Here is a 19,050-nt window from a genome sequence, read left to right as displayed (position 1 = left end):
GTACATCAGGAAAYTATGTTGAACTGCTGAGAAATATTCCCCAATTCTAATCAACAAAACCTATGAACTAATTTAATGTTACAAATGGTTGAATCTGTCAGGCACCTACACTCACACTACATGTGCTGAATTGCAGCTGCATCGCTTTTATTTTCATGCTATAGGTACTACCTGAAGTTCTTAGGGCTCATCGTTGTATCCCAGTGCTTTCACTTACAAGACTTTAAAAGACTACATAACCAAAAAGCATCTCTGTGTGCAGCAATATAAGGTATTATAATGGAGAAACGTTTACCCAGAGCCGTAAAATACTATCCATAAGCACACTTTCCTAGACTCTAGGAACTGATAAAATTTTGAGAAAGACATTAGTTACATCCAGATTGGTTCAATCTACTCATAAAGGGGGAAGTATACTTCTGTAGTATTACTTGAACACACAAAAAAAACAGTTGCACAAAAAAAAAACAGTTATAAATCAGCTGCAARACTTTAGCATTCAAAGAAGAGACTAACTTATCTACTGCTAGTGTCACTTGGAACAGGCTGCTTGCAACCATACTATTCATTGTTTTACTTGTTATTATAAATAAAACTTTTTTTCTTGGCACAGCAATACCTCAAATAASCAGATCCAAGCACCTCCTAATACAYTACAACTTTATACATAATCTGTATAGACAGCCACAATTGAAATCTTAAACATTTGAAGAAAAAAGAACATGTGCACAATCAGTAAATTACACAGTCCCATAGTGGCTAATTAGGACTCTCTTCTAATGTTTGTCACACTGGTTTATTGCTTCTCATGAGCAAATGGCTTTCAGCAGCCAAGAGAGCAGCTTTAACCTAAAGGGCAACAGAAGTAAATTCTGGGAAAGGGTACATCAAAATACACAAACCTCAGAGTTGCAAAGAACTACAGGTACAGCTACATGTAAAATGTGCAGAGGGAAAAAAAAGAGGCTACATAAGCCCAGTTTGAGCCTTCAGGGGGGTGAATATTTATCACCTGGTAGCAAACCTTATCACATCAAGATTCACTCGAGATTGAGAAAGATCATGCTCAATAATTTTCTGCTTAAACACCCCTACATGCATAATATAATCAGGAGTTTGAATCCACGTATTTTCACTTTGCCTCGGATAAAGTTTCTGGGGAGGAAATTAGTTAATCATTTATTTGTTCAGACTAAGAGTTCAAGCCCACTTCTGCCAATAACTTAGGGCTGAACTTTACAAAAATACTGCATTTAYGATAAGGTAAATCAAAGTCACATGAGCCTGTATCCCAGCGATCCTTCTGATTAACTGCCATAGTATGATTGTCCTCACCTTATTCTGCCTTCCTAGGTATAAAATAGAGGCAGCAGGTTGTCATGAATCAAAATAGACTACTTAAATCTTCAGGATCCAAGGCATAGGGAAGACTCCCCTTTGGACCAAAAAGCCAGTATTCTTCTGTAGCAAGGAGGATGGCAAMAGTACAGAGAACATCCTGCAAGCAGCACCTGCGCGCATCAACAATCATCACATGTAGCCTAGGCAGGTTATCAGAGAAAGCCCGTGTCTCCTCTGCAAGGACAAGCACCTCAGAGTGGTCAGTATCGCAATCAAATTGCTCTTCACTTTTTCTGGATATAATCAAAATTACAATACCAATAATCAGGAATGAGAGACAGGTCTTTAGAAAGGCATTTACACAACCAGTACAGAAGCATCACCTKCACAAATTTGGCCCTATCAGAAGGGCCCAGAAACTTGAGAAAAGCCTTTATCAGTTCCCAGGGAAGAAAAAAATGCTAATCAGTCACAGCCCAGAGCCATGGTTCTAAGAATTAATTCAATATGTTCCAAAACTTTTGATTTACAATTTAATCCCATTGACAAGTATCAACCAATGGCAACAAAGGAGGTCATTACACAAGAACTTTGTTTCAAGAGGCTATACTTAGCCCCTACAGAAAAATGACATCTAGCATCAAGGCAAGGTCTTTTCCTCACCCTCTCACAAAGCACCCATGCTGTGAAACAGTAACATTAAACCTTGAAAGTCTGGCATACTACTCCAAGCTGCAAGCCTCTCTGCAGCTTGTTTTACAGAGGAATCACTCACTTCCAAACAACGTTCATTAYACTCAACCATTGCACCAGACATAAAGGAGATGTCATAGATTATGTGTACAGAACCTGTCTTACAGAAGGGTAATTCAGAGGGCTGGTGCTAMCAAAGCTGAATGACTATAGTAACACCACCTCAGAAGAAACCACCATGGATCTTCCCTGCAATAGGACTACACAAGATTTCAAGAGCAAAGGAGAACTTGTAAGAACATAGCATTACCTGTGGATTAGGCTACTATTGAAACAATCAGTGTTTGAAACTACAACAGAAAACTCACATCACTGTTAAGTCACATCCCTGATATTCAGAGTCAGCTTTCAGAATATACTGGCACACAAGTTCCGTTCCTGGAAAATCTACAACTCATTCCTTTCCTGTGTTAGAGACCAATGAAAATAAACTTAAGAAGCTGAATGTTCAGATCTCAGAAAAATCTGAAAGCACTTGTAAAATATTTCTTACTTTCCTACAAAATAAGCTGAATCAGTTTGCCTTGTAGCCTTTGACAGAAGCTGACATCCTTGCCTTTGCAAAAGGTAGYTTGCACTAAGGCTTCATACTATCTAACCTAGTACGGTTAAAAGATCATGGAAACATCAAAAAAAGCAACTGGGGGGAAAAAAACCTTATTACATCATCGTGACTTCACTGAAAAGCTACAGCCCTCTCGGAAAATCTTTGGCCTGATTATCACTGCCCTTTTTCACACTCTGGGGAGAAACAAAAGTAGAAAGTTGTCTTGCCCAAGTAACAGTGGTTACTGGTTTGGGACCAGAGATGTGAATGCAAAGAAGAGGGTTTTTTGGACTATACGCCTATAACAGCTACATAATACTCTCTCAGACTCTCAGAACTAAAAAGTTCTCTGTATTAGGGTTTATTACAGTGCCAGACTCATGACCCACACAGCGATAATCACCRAAAGTCCTCAGGGCTGAACAGTGCCAGAAGCTTCACAGTCCCTGCTAGATAAAACAGGATTACAAATAGATTCTGTCTCAGGAACGGAGATTCTAGAGAAGTCTCAAAGTAGTAGGTCTAGAATGTTAAATGCAGAAACAACATCTTTGTTTCTTGATCAGTATTGCAATCCATCATAAGTCTTTCAATAGAACAATCCATTCCCTTTCAAGACAAARGAGGTCTCCACAGGCTCAGGAAGGCTTTCCTAGCTATTTTTATAGAGAAGCTGAACCCACACAAAAATGTATCAAAGCAGACCATTAAGAAATAAAGTCACAAGCTGCAGGGACTTCTTTAAAAAACAAAAAGTATCTGGTGTTTTATTCAGAAAGTCATTAGTACCAAACAGCAATTTAAATGAGCAATAGATTCCAAACACATCTTACACTAAAGCAGTCATATTATCAATCATATACATCTGATCAGTAATTCTTTAGTTCAGGCGAGTCAGAATCAAGAGGTGTCTGCACCCTTACTTCTCCTTATTCTTCCAGCAACCCAGGGCAAGTACAACAGCTACTCAGGACAGACCTATTCAATGCGTCCAGACTGGCGTACAAGACCCCTGAGAACAGAATCCAGTGAGCAGCAAAACAACATTCTTTTCCCTTGCTATGATTGCATTTGAGATGTGCTGTCATTGATTCTTTTGCTTTGGTTTTCAGAGTTCAACTATTTCTGACTACTCTTCTGACAATGTCATTCTCTTTTCTTTAAGACATTTCACTTAGTGAGCTTTATGATATTTGAGTCTTGAACATAACTACAGCACTACTCACACATATCCTAAAAGTGATTCTCTAATAACCAACTGACACTCTGAGTTTGAAGGCAAATAATTTGCAAATCTAATTTAAAAGGGAAAATGGCTAACATACATAGCTGTTATAAACAGCCCTATAACGCTGCCAATCAAAGTATTTGCAAAATTAATATGTAAGTAAAGCTAAATCAACCCAGCAGTTSCATTCTATGAGAAAAATATCCCACTCAGTCTGTTTTACTGTTCAGAATTTCTAAGGTCTTGGCATCAGGAAGCCAAGTAACAATGAACCAGAATGAAATACAAATGTGTGCTTTTTACATTTATGCTTACTAGGGGTACTGACTACCGGATAGACAGCACTGGCTGTATCTGACATGTAATATACTTTAGGAAAAGAGTTAAGCACAGAGCCAACTTTGATGAGGAAAAGTTTAAAAATTAAGTCTTCTTAAAAGAAGCTTCATTTGAAATGTGGAGAAGTGCGTGAAATAAGAAAATAAAACAACGGGTCATATTGCGCTGCTGCTTTTGTGTGGGCTAGTGTGTGTGATTCCAAACCTATAAYAGAAACTTTACAATGTGGTTTAGTCTTCATCTGCAAGGTACTGAATAGCAATTAAATGTTTTAAAGAGCAACCTGAAAACCCGTATTACTGTTCCTACATCACAGTGAARTAGTTTCCACTGTCCCTACTAGCAATGTCCACTTTCAAAATGAAAGTTATCATTTAGCATTAGATTTACACCCTGAGTTATARAAAAATATTTCTGAACTTTTTTTCCTGAGGACTTGGGAGAGGGAGCAGAGGAGTATCATATTATTCAGGGATATGCACCCTGGTTATCTGCTTCATGACAAGGAACAGGTTACATGTGCCAGATTTTTYTAATACCCACCTGCACTAAGGGTAGATCCATACAGTAATGAAGAGAAGATAAATTAATCTGTACATACTGCAACACCACATACAATACCTTTGCTCATCTGACTTAATAAAACAACAAACAGATTTTTACCTGTATTTTAAGATGGGACATTTGTCTTTCAAAGAGGTTAATGTTTTCTCCTTACCTACTTTAATAGAAAAGGCTTGTGATCAGTATTGYGCATATGCACAGACAAATCAAACATTGTCAAGAGTTTATGTTAATAGCATAATGCACATGGAAAGCTGCCAGTAGTTCAGACTGCCTATAAAGCATTACTATGGCTGTAGATAGTTAACAACGAATAGTCAAGGTGAATAAATGGCACCTTTGATTTTGTGGTGTTCTCTTACCATTTTGTTTCCATTCTGTTTATTAATATCGGTTTAGGTATGCAGGTCTCAACCACATCACTGTTCTCAAATTTACACTMGAATGTCAGTCAGATAAATTCCCACCTCTTACACAAATAGCAAAACTTTAGAAAGAGATGAAGTATGCCTGCTACTGCTGGAACACCAGCAACTCTATTCCCTGACCTTGTGGAAGGAAATGTTCCTTGGATGGAGTAGGTAGCACAGAGTAGAAATTCAGTTACAGAGTAATAGAAAAGTATCACCCTCTCCCAGGACGAGGAAAGCACGCAAACCTTAGTCAGTGGCAAGGACATGCTTCCCACTGCCTCATTCCTCAGAGTAACAGATTACAACAGCTGCCAGGTTAGGTGCTTTCTCTGTAAGGCAACAGCTCCAAACCAACCATACAACTTAGATCATTTCTCATCCAGAAGGAATCKTGAGGTAAAGAACTATGTTCCCACTAACCATCTTTCAATGAAAACTGAACAGTTAAGTTTTTCAATTTTTTCATATGAAAATAGTTTCTATGAAAGACTGAGAATTGTTCTGAACGCTTTTACAGAGGCATTAATAGTCACAGAGGTTTCAAAGTCCKTGAAAAACATGGCTATGCATAAGACTGTTACAGCACACAGAATATCCCCTCTAAATTAAATTCATAGAATATAAAATAGCACATCACTATGCAGAATTAAGGTTTCTGACATGATGTCACAAGTCATTTTGCTACACCTGAACACAAAGGTACCAAACACAAAGCATGTGCCCACATCAGTTTTCCTTAAGCAGGACAGGAATCAAKGAAAGCCACAAGAGAAGATGAGAGTGAATGCGAAGTCAGAACTAGCGTATGATTGTTTATATTACATCTGCTAAACTTCTCTGACTGACAAAGAACCGAAGAATAGTACTAGACACACAAAAAGCTCTCTCAAACACTTCCTTTACAGCATTCTATAAAGGTTTACAAACAAATGCATTCATTCAGCAATCCCTAAATAGTTTTATTTTGCAAGTGCCATTAAAGCCTCACAAGTCATAAGAGTCAGAAGAGTGAGAATTACTGTCCAGTTCTTTGCTTTTAAAGGAAATACAAATGCTAATGCACTGAAAAATTTTGTGTCCTTCAGATTTCATCTAAGACTAATACTAAAGTGACAATAAGTTAGTTTAAAAACACTTTTCTAATCACCCAAACAAAATTCCCAAGCTTGAGAAAGAACACCTGCAAAATCTAGAAAAACTAGTGTAAAGGACATTATCGACCGGTACAATGCAAAGATGAAGAAGATAATTCCTAGGACCAGACTTCCTTCATTCTCCCAAGAGACACTGCAGAAGATATGAAACACCATAATGATGTTCAACACCTAATGTTATCTTTCATTAGGGGTTCTATTCATAGTCCTGATCATAACAAGAAAGCTACCTATAGGTCTTAGACTAAATTCTGCCATAAGATAATGCACCATAGTGTACTTGCAGTTACAAATTGGAGAAATTATTCTGGATTATCAAAATTGTGCTTTTTAGCCAACGAAAGTAAAATATTCCTTTTTTCCYCCCACTTTTTACATAGATGCAACTACAGAAACAAACATTTACCCAAATACAGCATTGTTGCTGTTCCTGAGGCTTTGGACAGAAGTACTTAACCCGAAGGACAAACAGAAAAAATCTCACAAGGAGACTGGAATAAAAACACTCAGAACCACCCCMCACACACACATATAATCTAGTCCAACTTCACTATTATATCACTTTTATTGCAACACATTCTCAGCCCGACTAYAGCTGCAGAAGGGAAATGTCTGCAACTGCAGTACCATGGACAGTGTATGGAAAAGTTCATAGAATCACAGAATATGCTTAGTTGGAAGGGACCTATCAGTATCATCGAATCCAACTCCTGGCCTAGTGCAGGACACCTGAAGTCATACCATGTGCCTGAGAATACTGTCCAAACAGTTTTTAATGTGCTACTCACAACTGTGCACTCCACAGATTCCATCCCTTCCGCTACATACAATGCCACCCTCCTCCACAGCACCCCCCCCCCCGCCTTCTGCCCTGCCTGTCTCCTCTGAAGAGCCTGTAACCATCCAACAGGACACTCCAATCATAAGACTCGTCCCACCAGATTTCACTTATGCCAATATCAAATTTCTGGGACTGGGCCAAAGCTTCGAGCAAGTCTCGCTTGTTCCTGGTGCTGCCTGCATTGGTGTAGAAACACTGGTGTGGTACTTAGCAGCCAAACATCCCCTGAAGCAGATTGAGGGATCCCATTAGTGGTCATTTCATCAAGTTTTGGCACACCAYCCCATTGCTCATCACTGGCAAGCCTGGTATTTTCCCATTCCCTTTTGAGCATTTCCTTACTGACTTTTTAAGCAATCAGCTTGAATTTAAGAAAACAAAACACTCCATGTCAGTGTAAAAGGTTCAGAGACTCTCCATTATATGCATAAGGTTCAGTATTTACATCAATGAGTACCTTTAGATTTAAAAAGCTTTCCTGCATTTCCACTGCAGCCACACTATCTACTTTAAGTCTATTAATACAGAATCACAGAATGGCTTGAGCTGGAAAGGACCTTAAAGGTCATCTAGTTCTAACACCCCTGCCATGGGCAGTGACACATTTCAACAGACAAGGCTTCTCAGAGCTGCATCCCTCCTGGCCTTGAATACTTCTAGGGATGGAGCATCCACAACTTTCCCGGGAAACCTGTGCCAATGCCGCACCAGCCTCACAGTAAAGAACTTTTTTCTAATATCTAAGCTAAACCTACTCTCAGTTTGATTGTCACTATATGATCCTGTAAAAAGTCCCTCTCCATCTGTCTTCTAGCCTCCCTTCAGGCACCATAARGCTGCAATTAGGTCACCSTGAAGTGCTCTCTTTCCTAGGCTGAATAATCCCCATTCTTTCTGCCTTTACTCATAGGAGCAGCTCTCAAACCTCTTGGTGGCTCTCCTCTGGACAGATTCTTATAGGTCCATGTCCTTCCTGTGCTGGGGACCCCAGAGGTGGATACCCCTCCCTCACCCACACTCCTTTGGATGCAGCCCACAACACGTTTGGCTCTCTGGGCTGCAAGCGCACATTGTTAGGTCATGTTCAGCCTCTCATCCACCAGTACCCACCCCCAAGTCCTTCTCAGCAGGGATGCTTTTGATCTGTTCATCCCCAGCCTTTGTTGATACCCAGGGTTGCCTTGACCCAGGTACAGCACCTTGCACTTGGTCTTGTTAAACCTCRTGTGAGTTTATAGGCTCATCACTGATTATTAGTTTCAAGCTCTAACATGTACAATTTCATACTCATGAGTACTGAGGATGGTTACAGTTTTTTTGCTACAGATTCATAGAGTAATTCCAGTTGGAAAGGATCTCTAGAGTTCTCTATTCAACCTCCTTCTCAAATCAAAATCAGCAAAATAAGTCATTATTATACTTAAGATGGGCATAAAAAATTGAAAGTTGAACACTGCAGAAGCTCTTTCACCTGTCCCAATAATGGTCTCACTGCATGGAGAGATATGTTCTTCTAAGATGTAGTTACTTTAATGCATGTCTTCTGTCTCTTGCCTGCCTTCCACACACCACTATAAAGAGCTCAGCTTAGTATCCTCAATAGCCTGCCTATAGATAGTCCAAGGCTACATTAGCTCTTCCTCCCTTTTCTACAGCCTGAAGATGCACTTCCTAACAGCAGACAGAACTTTAGCCAACTCTTACTACTTATACACATCTGCTAGATTTAAAGTCTTCCAACACAAAAACAAAGCTTTGATTTGGAGCAGCTGTTATCTTTATCCCTGCACTTACCCAGATACAACTGCAGGAACTAAGACCTCATACTAAAATCTACTCTAGTACAAGCTAAAAGGAGTTATACACAGTGTTTCTGGGCTCACTATAACCCCTCTCTAGGATGTACACCAACTCTAAAGACAGCACCTCCTGTTCAGCCTGCAACTCTGTTTCTAAACTAGAATTAAAAGTCTTGGAAGAACTTCTAAAACAAACCATCATACCCTTGATTGAAGAATTGTAGTTTTACAAGCTTATTTCCTTATACACACACACAGACACTTCTGAAGAAAAAAAGATACCCTGAACTGAAAAGACCAAACCAATAACCAAGCTTCACGGATCAGAAATATATCAGGAAGGAGAGTAAGAGTACATTACTAGGGCTGCTGTTTAAACCACTGTTATAAGAAAAAAAGGAAAAAAAAAATTAATGAGGACACAACAAGTGCTCCAGCATCTGGAGCAAATTTCTAGTAAGGTATAGTAGTACCCTATTGACTATTAAACACTGAAGTCTCTCTATCAGTTTTCCCAATCACCCAAAGTTACTTATCAGACTAACAATAAGATATTTCAGGACAGGAACAGCTCTTCAGAAAAAGCCACTCACTCTTTGATGAAGCAAGTAACATCAAGAATTCTTAGCTACTGGAAAATCCATGTCATCACTAGTCACTCAAGAAATCCCAGAGACAGAGGAAGGAGTGAAGAAGAAGAAACGTATCCAAAGTTTTACTTCATACCTCCTGTCAGTAACTGAGATGTGCTCCAGCACTTACTTCTCAAAAGAAAAGGTGAGGTGGGGGGGCTACACATAGTGGAAGAAGCAGTGATGCCTCTATAACAGAAAAATAGGAATCTTCTCCACAGACCTCCATACTTCTCTGGAAAACCTACATTTTATATTTCATTTGCAACTGAAGGGGAGCAAATATGTCAGAGAAAAGTATGTACTTCTTATCCAGCCTATTAAAAAAAATCCACAGAACCAAAATACACCCTGRCACAAGTTTAAAATAATTCTTCAGAATCCTTGAGAAACTATCAAGAAATACAGGGAATGAGGAAAACTTCGTCAGCCTCTTCAACCTCATCCTAAAATTTGTGAAACAGCAGCCACTACCCCCAGATTCACTCTCAGCTATACACGCTCAATATCTTTCCAGTCACAGGTGGAAACAAGTAAACTTGACTTTTGCAAAAAGTGACAATACTTGCCCCTCCCTAGAGAGGGTGTCAAGTCAGGAGAGGCAAGTCAGTTTAAGCCACAGGTGAATGAACACTGAATGACTGGGAAACAAAACGTTATTAGTTGAATAACTATAGGGGGGCCCCAGCACATAATAAAGACACTCAACTGTTTAAGCAGGTGCAGAGAAGGACCACATATGAGCTGAGGRCTGCAATATGTTTCTGTTGAGGTTGTTCAGTTTGTAGAGAGAAGGGTCCAGGGAGATCTGAATAGCAGCCTTTCAGTATCTAAAGGGGGCCTACAACAAGTATGGAAAGGGACTCTATCAGGGAGTGAAGTGATAGGACAAGGGTTAAAAGTTTTAAACTGAAAGACGGTAGATTTAAATAAGATATTAGCAAAAAAAATTTCACTATATRGGTGGTGAGGCACTAGAACAGGTTGCCCAGAGTTGCTGTGAATGTCCCATCCCTGGAAGTGTTTAAGGCCAGGCTGGATACAGCTTTAAGCAACCTGGGCGAGAGCAAGGTGTYCATACCCATAGSAAGGATGTTGGAAYGAGATGATCTTTAAGGCCCCTTCTAAACCAAACCATTCTGTGATTCTATGAACTTGTCTATATTTTCACTTTTAAACCCAAGGCGACACAGAAATGCATTGGAACTTAACTGCATTTAGGTAGTGCTCAAGGCAGAAAACCAAAATGCTACTAATTAAGRCTGTGATCCTACAAACATTTAAGTAGTATACTTTACCCAATGGAATAGATCTTTGGACAATAATGAAACAGAGAAATAAGCCTACATTTGCAGTATAAGCTTCAAAAATGTAAATTTTATCATGACAATTTCCTACCATGAGCACTGCTATTACACAATGTAACAGTCTTAATATGTAAATACACAAGGCACAGTAGAACTGTAAAGATACAACAAAAGTTTAATAYGTACAAGCCCATTTCCACTTTAAAGAGCCATAACAGTTACATAAAGATACCCACGCTTAATTTTTCAAGAATGAAGAAGTAACTAAGGCATTAGCCCATGTAGCTAGTAACTGCAAGGCCTGATGGAAAAAAATAAATGAGTGAACCATTTCAGCTTTTTCTTTAWGTGTATTGGGAGGTAAAGCCGATTCCAAATATAGCATTATGTCCTCTGTTCARATTTGTGGCACTATCTGAAAGTAGGTGGAAATGAGGCCTGTAGCTTATTTCTTGTTTCATGCTGAAAATGACAATGGGCGAAGCTTCTCTAAAATCTGAAATTCTCTAGACCATTATTCAAGGCAATAAACTATCTCTTCTAGCATTTTATAAAACAGCTGTATAACACAAAAACATGTAATTAAAATGCAGTATCAAATAAATCCAGTGATCTRTCAGTTCTATTGGCTGAAGAAAAAGACTTAGAATTCAAAATGGAAAATAAGAATACTATGCTTAAGACATCATCTGCTTTGGACAAGAGCAGGATGTTGTTTCAATAACATTCACTGACATCTGAATCAACAGAAAATAGTAAAAACATCTACTATGTCATAGTCACACTCAATCACAGTTTGGGACTGGTTTGGCTTCTACAGAGAATACTTTAGAGTTTTACTTTACTTTCCATTCTGTAATTTAAAAAAAAGAAGAGATTTCAAAAAGCAAACCAGTCATTTAATGAGAAGCACAGAAAAGCTCCAGAGAGTGGAAAAACCTTCTTATCACTTATACTCCACATATCTGCTAGAAATCCAGAATGGCAGTTGCTCTATACAATATTCACTCATATCATAAATACCCATTCCCACATATCTTGTACACAAGCTATAATTGCCCTTCTACTTTACAGGAAAATACATATGTGTTACTAAAAAACAAAGTTGAGAAAGACCAAGACCTCCATTGAGGGAAGCATCTTTATCCCAGTGAGGAACAGAACACAGAGAAGTGCTTGAAGGTAGTCTATATGCTGTAGTAAACAAATTTTAGAGACAGTTACATACAAAGCAATTGCATAAGACAAAAGGAAAGCGAAAACAATGAGAAGTAACAGCATCAGCTTCCACAAATTCAAGTARTATGTGTAGTACTGGTTTCAAATCTACTGCTACATCCACTACCTGGAGCTGCATTTACTTAGGCAGGTGAAGTTAAGGAATCATTTGGTACACATGAAGTGCTGAATGACACCCCAAACAAACAATTTGTCAGACTGGGACAAATACATGTTATAAAAAGCACAGAAATTCAAGTTGACTGCAAATACACTAGCCCAACATATCCTTTAAATGCTGTGTCTTTTTAATAGTAGGAGACAGGTCTGATAGATTTAAGTTTCTTTAACAATAGAAGAAACAAAATACAAAATTAAGACATTAAGGATGCCTCAGAAACATTTATGCTGATGTCAGCTCTGAGAAGGTGCTCTCCAATATCTAACTTTATATTTAGTAAATAAAACATGAAACAAAAACCCAAATAAAACAGCAACACCGAGTCTATCTTCTTCCTTATACTTCCACATACTATGGTACTTTGTGTCCACCRTAAGTCTCAGGAAAAAATGGTACTGTAAAAAGATACTGCATTGCACCTCTATAGAAGTTACCTTCACCATGCTTTCAGTGATGGCACACACTGAATATAGCATGGACTAAGGACTAATGGAGCTGGTACTAAGTGACTCATTTATTAAGAGTGGGTGACTACAGCACTCCAAATGCCAAAAGGAACCTGTCCCTCCCTCCCACCTCATCACAGCAAATTACATTCGTTTGGAAACAGATTTTACTTTACCTCTAGTCAATAGTTTAATATATACGTGCAACAGATTTTAAAAAAAACAAAAACATGATAACTGGTATTAATTATGAGTAGAGACAGAAAAGCACTTTTGAAGTAAAATAGTTTTCTGACTCTTCACTTATACTCTATACAACTATGCTCCAAGAAAAAAAAAAAAAAAAAAAAAGCCATGTGCCACTGCAGGCTTCCTTCCAAAGATGACTGTATAGTGTTGCCTTTTTGGTCACCTAAAGTCAAAAGCAAATAGCCAGTTTCCCAGAAAAAGATACTCCAGAATCAATCCTAAGCTCAAGATATGGTGCTTCCTTCAGACTGTCAAGAGTCACATGGTCACAGAACACAGCTGGCACTAACCAAGTTTCACTGTGTACAGTAGGAACCAGAGGAATAGTTCTCATACAAGGCATGCTCCTACCCCACCTCCAGGTAATCACATACTTCAAGTTAAATCAGAATGAGACCATGAGCAAAAAATTTAAGACATTAATGGCTCTAAAAGGACTCAATTAGAGGAGGAAGACATTACACCAGTGAAAACATGAGAATGGACCTACCTTGAAGARTGCTTACAATTAGAACTACTATTCCAGACTCAAATGAAACTAATCTAGACAGATGATGACACTACGCACATGCAGAAGACAGCTTGGTGAGGATAAGAGCTGCTATTTCCTTAAACTTTCCAGCTGTTCTTCCATATTTTCAATGTACACTAATAGTTATGTAAAGGAAAATCAGTGATCATTCAGGTTTACCACCTATGTTCTAGAAACAATTAACTATGAARCCACAACATTAATATGTCAAATATATGCTTTACTAAATGAAAGGATTAGCAAAGGAGCTTTCTAAGATGGGAAGAAGCTCTACCTTCTCTAAYGTGGTTCCTCAGTTATAAACTACTTGACTCTTAACCTAGGATGAAGTTTCATAAAAGGAGAGATTACCTTCTTAGGAAAAAGGATTCCGCTTGCAAAATGATCAACAGAAACACATGCAATAAGGCTTCTTCAGAGGAGCAGCAGCTACATGATAAATGGCAGCAAGATTTAGTTAGTAGACAAATTGGATTAATGCTACTGGGCCTCTCTCATTCAGACTGATGTGTTTAACAAAACTTCAGGAGTTTAGGGGCCCCTACAGTTCACACTGATTGAAGGAAATGCATTCAAATTAACTATTGGGTACGCTGACCTATAAACATTAATTTTGACCTAGCAAGTTTTGGCCTTTTATGTTAGTTGAAGAGCTCTCAGGGGACACATTTTATGAATGAGATACTGAAGACTAATTCTAGATTTGATTCAATTAAAAAAAAAAGTCACATGCAATGAAGCATGAGCTATTCAAAGACAGGGAATAGTTTCTATTTTTGCAAAGTCCAACAGCCCAAGGTAACATCTACAGATCACAGAGAAGCCTTAGGTCTTCAACTGACAGGCACAGCTAYAGCTACACCTACCTATCTTCATTCATTATATCTGGAGAGAAGACAGAGAAAGAAAAAAGGTAGCTGAACACTTTCTCCCCATATCTAGTGATTACTGCTACATACTTCTTCCCAATCCTGTTTTTCTATATTTCTAGGCAGTAACAGAAAACAGAAACTCTGAACAACAGCTGCCACACTGGGCTATCCTACCTGGGACATAAATTCATCAGAACATCTATTAAAAACTCCCTCAGGTTGGCAGTTCCAAAGCACATATAAATATAATTTAATTACTTCCTCCCAGTCCCTCACTCAAATTCTGTTTCAGTTTTTATTTAAGATAACAACTTACAGAAACATGTAATAAGAGACAGGTTTAGAAATAACAGAATTACTCCACCTGCAAGTACARTATTTCACATTTGCAGTGTCTTAGCTGATGGGTCTTGCAACTTAAAATATACACTATTCAAACACAATGCACATTAAATCTATATTGGTGAAAGAAACTAAACCAAAATATAACATGAGGCCTGCTTTCAAAAAAATCTCATCTGTTGAATTCAGTGTTCCTGAAACAAATTAGCCTGAAAAATTGTTAGCAAGTCTTCCTATGCAATGTATTTCATCCTAAAATTAGAAAGATTGCTATCCTTATAGTTACCACTCTTGCRTATCAAATCTTATATGGAAGAAAACATTTAACAACATCTGCACTGGGAAAAATAAATACCCTTTCTGTYAAGCAAGGAAAAGATCAGACCTCAGTACTCTGAAACATAAGCACTCCACCACAAAAAAGGCCTAAAAATGGCCCAAAGTAAAACCTGGGATGAAGTACTACTGAAAATCACAGTAAATGTTATTTTTTGGCCATCCTTACAAAGTTTATGTGATTCTATTCCAAATTTGAAGAACTCATTATAAGTTAGAAGTGAAAACAGAACAGTGTGCTGCCATTTTTGCAGTTTCTTTCACKTAATTTGTTTTGGAAAAGGAAAACAAGAAAACCAAATCCCAATAACACAAAAACACCATCCCAAATGTCTAGTGCTAATAATTGATTCCTGAAATCAAATACAAAATATTGCAATATCACCTTCCAGCAATCAAAGGCTGCTAAGGTGTGAAAAGTAAAATACTCAAAGCCCAAAAAGGGACGGTCCAAGAACTTGCACTACAAAAGGGATCCTCCATCTCACAACCAATATATGCATAAGTACCACTACTCTACACCAGATTTTGTAGTYAATTGAAACCCATTTCATATTATGCACCTACTCCTCTAAACACAACAGTGAGATAGAAGACTTGCTGGGACAACAGTATGTTAGAAAGCTACTCACATACAGATGAAGTTTTCCCTTCTTCCCTTGCAAGAAAACAGAACCAGATCCAAATCAGACAGCATTGATCAGAAAACGAGCCTTAGCAACGATTAAAGCTCCCTTTCCACCAAGTTCAATAGCATGTTTGCTTGGTCTATACATCCAACTTTATTTTTAACTCAGTGACCAAAGGATAAAAAAAATTCCCCTTATGCTGACCCCAACCTATCTTTCCTCAATTTGAAAATCAGCAGCAGATKAAATACCTTAAAAATACACAAACAATTGATTCATCATTATGAAATTAACTCTAACATACTCTGCTCCAGAATAGAAACATCATACATAGCTTTCAAGATGCACAGAAAAGGATGAGAAGGGTCATTCCCTTGGCCTGTGTTTGTCCTGATAGCCTTGGATTCAGGCTTCCTCAAGTTGTTGGAGCACATGCACAAGATACCTTATTTTATATATATGCGTTTAGAAAATACTTTCAAGCTCTATTTAAATAATGATCGACTTCTACCAGAAATACCTTGGAGTTGTCATGTTCCTAGAACAGCCAAGTGGAAGGAAAGAAAATAAAACATATCACCATAAAACTTACTTGATCTTAGTACTAAGTGGAAATCACCAGTTTAAACACGAATTCTTCCCTTTGATACAGCCAGTCTARTAACAGCTAACTAGAAATCCAAACCACGTATTCTGAATGCTCACTAAATGYGTATAATCCTGGACACAATTTTCAAATAAGGAAACTATAAAGATATCTTTTTCAAACTCATACATCCGAGTCTGAAAACATCTGACAAAACCAAGCATATCAAAGTTCCTGGTACAACAGAAAAATCCCAGTTTGATCAAAACATGCACCTAACTGATTCAAAGTCTAATGGAAAAATGCATACATACTTTTATATACAGAGGTTATATTAGTATTTCCTGCTAGACTATATTGCCCTCCCAATTCACTTACAGGAAGAAGCTGAAAGTCTGAGCAGCAGCTCAAGCCAAGCCAAACCATTTGCTGCTATACTTAATTTTCCAAGWCTGGAAAGTGTTTACAATTGTTAAAATGTAACACAAATGTTAACCAATCTCCTGAARGGAGTAAATTACCAGTCTATTCTCCAAGAACTAAAAGAGGGGGGCCCAGATGGATGGGGGCTCTATTTATTCATAAAGCTGTAGCTCCTCACACTGTTTCCATTCAATAAAAAGGGGACTAAGAAGGTAGAAAGATACACACTGAAAAGAAGAAGAAAGCATGAGCATCTTTAAAGAGAGAAAGCATTCAGGACATTGAAGCAAGGTATGTTATGCAGTCTTTCACATATACACTTACTCAAGTTATCTCAGCAATACTGCAAAACTGCAATTGGGACAAGAGGTGGTTTGTACAGCCTAAGACAGTATTCACCATGTGAAAGTTTAGGAATCCTTGACCCTAGCAGTCTTGCTGAGCACGTAATTTTCTTTCAGCATGTGTTAAGGCCTATAAATCAGCCTCATCTTACCAGAGCAACCGAGGCCCAAGATGCAATCTATGATCAGCCACTTAACAGTCACCTGTGCTTACAGAGCAGTCCATTTGAAATAATCTCTTATTTCAAASAGAAAGGTGAAATTTGGAGAAACAGTTGCTAGAGTTAAGCCTTCAGGGCCCATACTTACTATCTTGGTCARAGCAATTTGAAAACATTTAACTCACAAAGAATATCTGTACATAAGGCTCATTTTAATTAAATTTCAAAAGCCACATACTTGTGTGTACTTTCTCACCAGCTTTTTAACACAAGCCTTTTATTTAGTGGGCACTCTAAGGATGTTCTTAAACTTTCTGAGGTACCAAGAAACTAGTACAACTAGTGTATTCCTGACAGACACTACCTTTTCTCTGTAAAGAGAAAAGCTGTTAGGACCCTCCAACAGTCACAATTTTAGAAGCTAATAAAGAAGCACCTGAAGAAACACACAAGTCAAATGAATACATAATTTTATCATTGTATTCCTCCTTTCCAAAACAATCCTTTCCCCTAAAATGAACTTAGTTTGTAATTCAGCCAAGTTCAACTGCCAAGCATTTCTAAACACTTGCATGTATTCATCTTRTTTATGAAATGGAAAGTCTATCACAGAATTCCAAAAGCCTAAGGTGCAGCACAGMTGTATCTTAGATTACAAGTTCAATCACTACATTATTACAGAGATGCTAGCAGTATACTAGACTATTTGCAGACCATCTGAAGCTAATTCACCCTATTGAATCAAACAGCTGTTTTATTCCCTGCTCTTCATAAGCCTGTATTTTATTTCTTCCCTTTCCTTTTTAAGCAGTGAGAGAAAGGGGCTAGAAAAAAATTCATTCTTTTACATATTCATCTTTCAGTATGAGTGCTCTTCTGCTAGTGCCAGACACCTTGTTTACAWGAATATGAAGTCAAAGTACAGGGATGTTCAAGTCAAGACATTTCAAAACTAAAACAAAATACAGACAGTTAAAACACAGCAAGTYAGAAACCTGTACAGGCTCAGTAAACATGTGACTGGCCAACATTTACTTCTAAAACTTTTGGATAGAGTAAGCCAACATCTGCAGGTCTAGTGTTTCCACAGTTTTAACTAGCTGATAGGTTTTGCTTACATTAACATATGCTCTGCAGAGAATTGCTTCTCCTATGAATGACATACTTGGTATTACCACACTAATAGAAGCATACAAGCCACGGACAATTAAATCCTTTCTGGTATGGTAACAAAGCATTTTAAGATAATTATCTAGTGTATTTTTCCTCCCCTTTACTGTACGTACAAAAGCACTGGCAGCTCACTTTTAAACTGGCAGGTAGAGCTGTAGGACCATCGCTGGAAGTAGTATGAGCACCCCTGYACAGCCTAGTCATTTGCTTCTGCTAATGCACATAATGGAAAGAACTTCTAGGATTTGCAAGCAGGAGACAGAAAGTTACGTACCGGTTATTTTACTGACAGACAAATCTCAGGAGGTTGCACGGACTGTCCAAAATAACACCCAAATTAAGAGGCTGCCATTCACCATCTGTTTGCCTCTCCGTCAGGAAAAAAGTGCATATCACAAGAAGAAATGGAGCCTGGCTCCGGGGAAGAGGAAGATGGGGAGAGAGGAAATTTCCACACAAATTCTAAGTGAATCATGCCGCGATGCCCGTGCCTGGCCGCGCCGGCCTGCCCCAKCACAGGCGAGCGGTTCCGGGGCCACCGTCCCTCCGCCACCCCGGCCGGTGGCCCAGCCCGGCCCAAGGGCTTCCCCGCGCCGGRGGGGCGAGGAGGAAGTAAATACAGCGTCCTTTGGGCACAGGC

At 38.5% G+C, this 19,050-nt stretch overlaps 1 protein-coding gene across 3 annotated transcripts in view; it reads right to left on the bottom strand.

Moving 5' to 3' along the window:
• Positions 1-19,050, bottom strand: part of CNOT4 (CCR4-NOT transcription complex subunit 4) — a 75,224-nt gene that overhangs the window by 55,514 nt on the left and 660 nt on the right. The window contains exon 1 of one of the 3 annotated variants that reach the window (XM_057386190.1): positions 18,685-18,700. The exons of 1 other annotated variant lie outside the window; for it this stretch is intronic. The gene's annotated coding sequence lies outside the window, so the exon portion shown is untranslated. Of the gene's footprint in view, positions 1-18,684; positions 18,701-19,050 lie in introns of those variants that run through there. One more of the 3 variants, XM_057386214.1, reaches the window with a different exon arrangement.

Source organism: Malurus melanocephalus, unplaced genomic scaffold, assembly GCF_030028575.1.
Source record: "Malurus melanocephalus ecotype Western Australia unplaced genomic scaffold, MMel_1.1 scaffold_16, whole genome shotgun sequence".
NCBI classification, from domain to species: domain Eukaryota; kingdom Metazoa; phylum Chordata; class Aves; order Passeriformes; family Maluridae; genus Malurus; species Malurus melanocephalus.
This window is presented reverse-complemented; position numbering and strand designations above follow the sequence as displayed.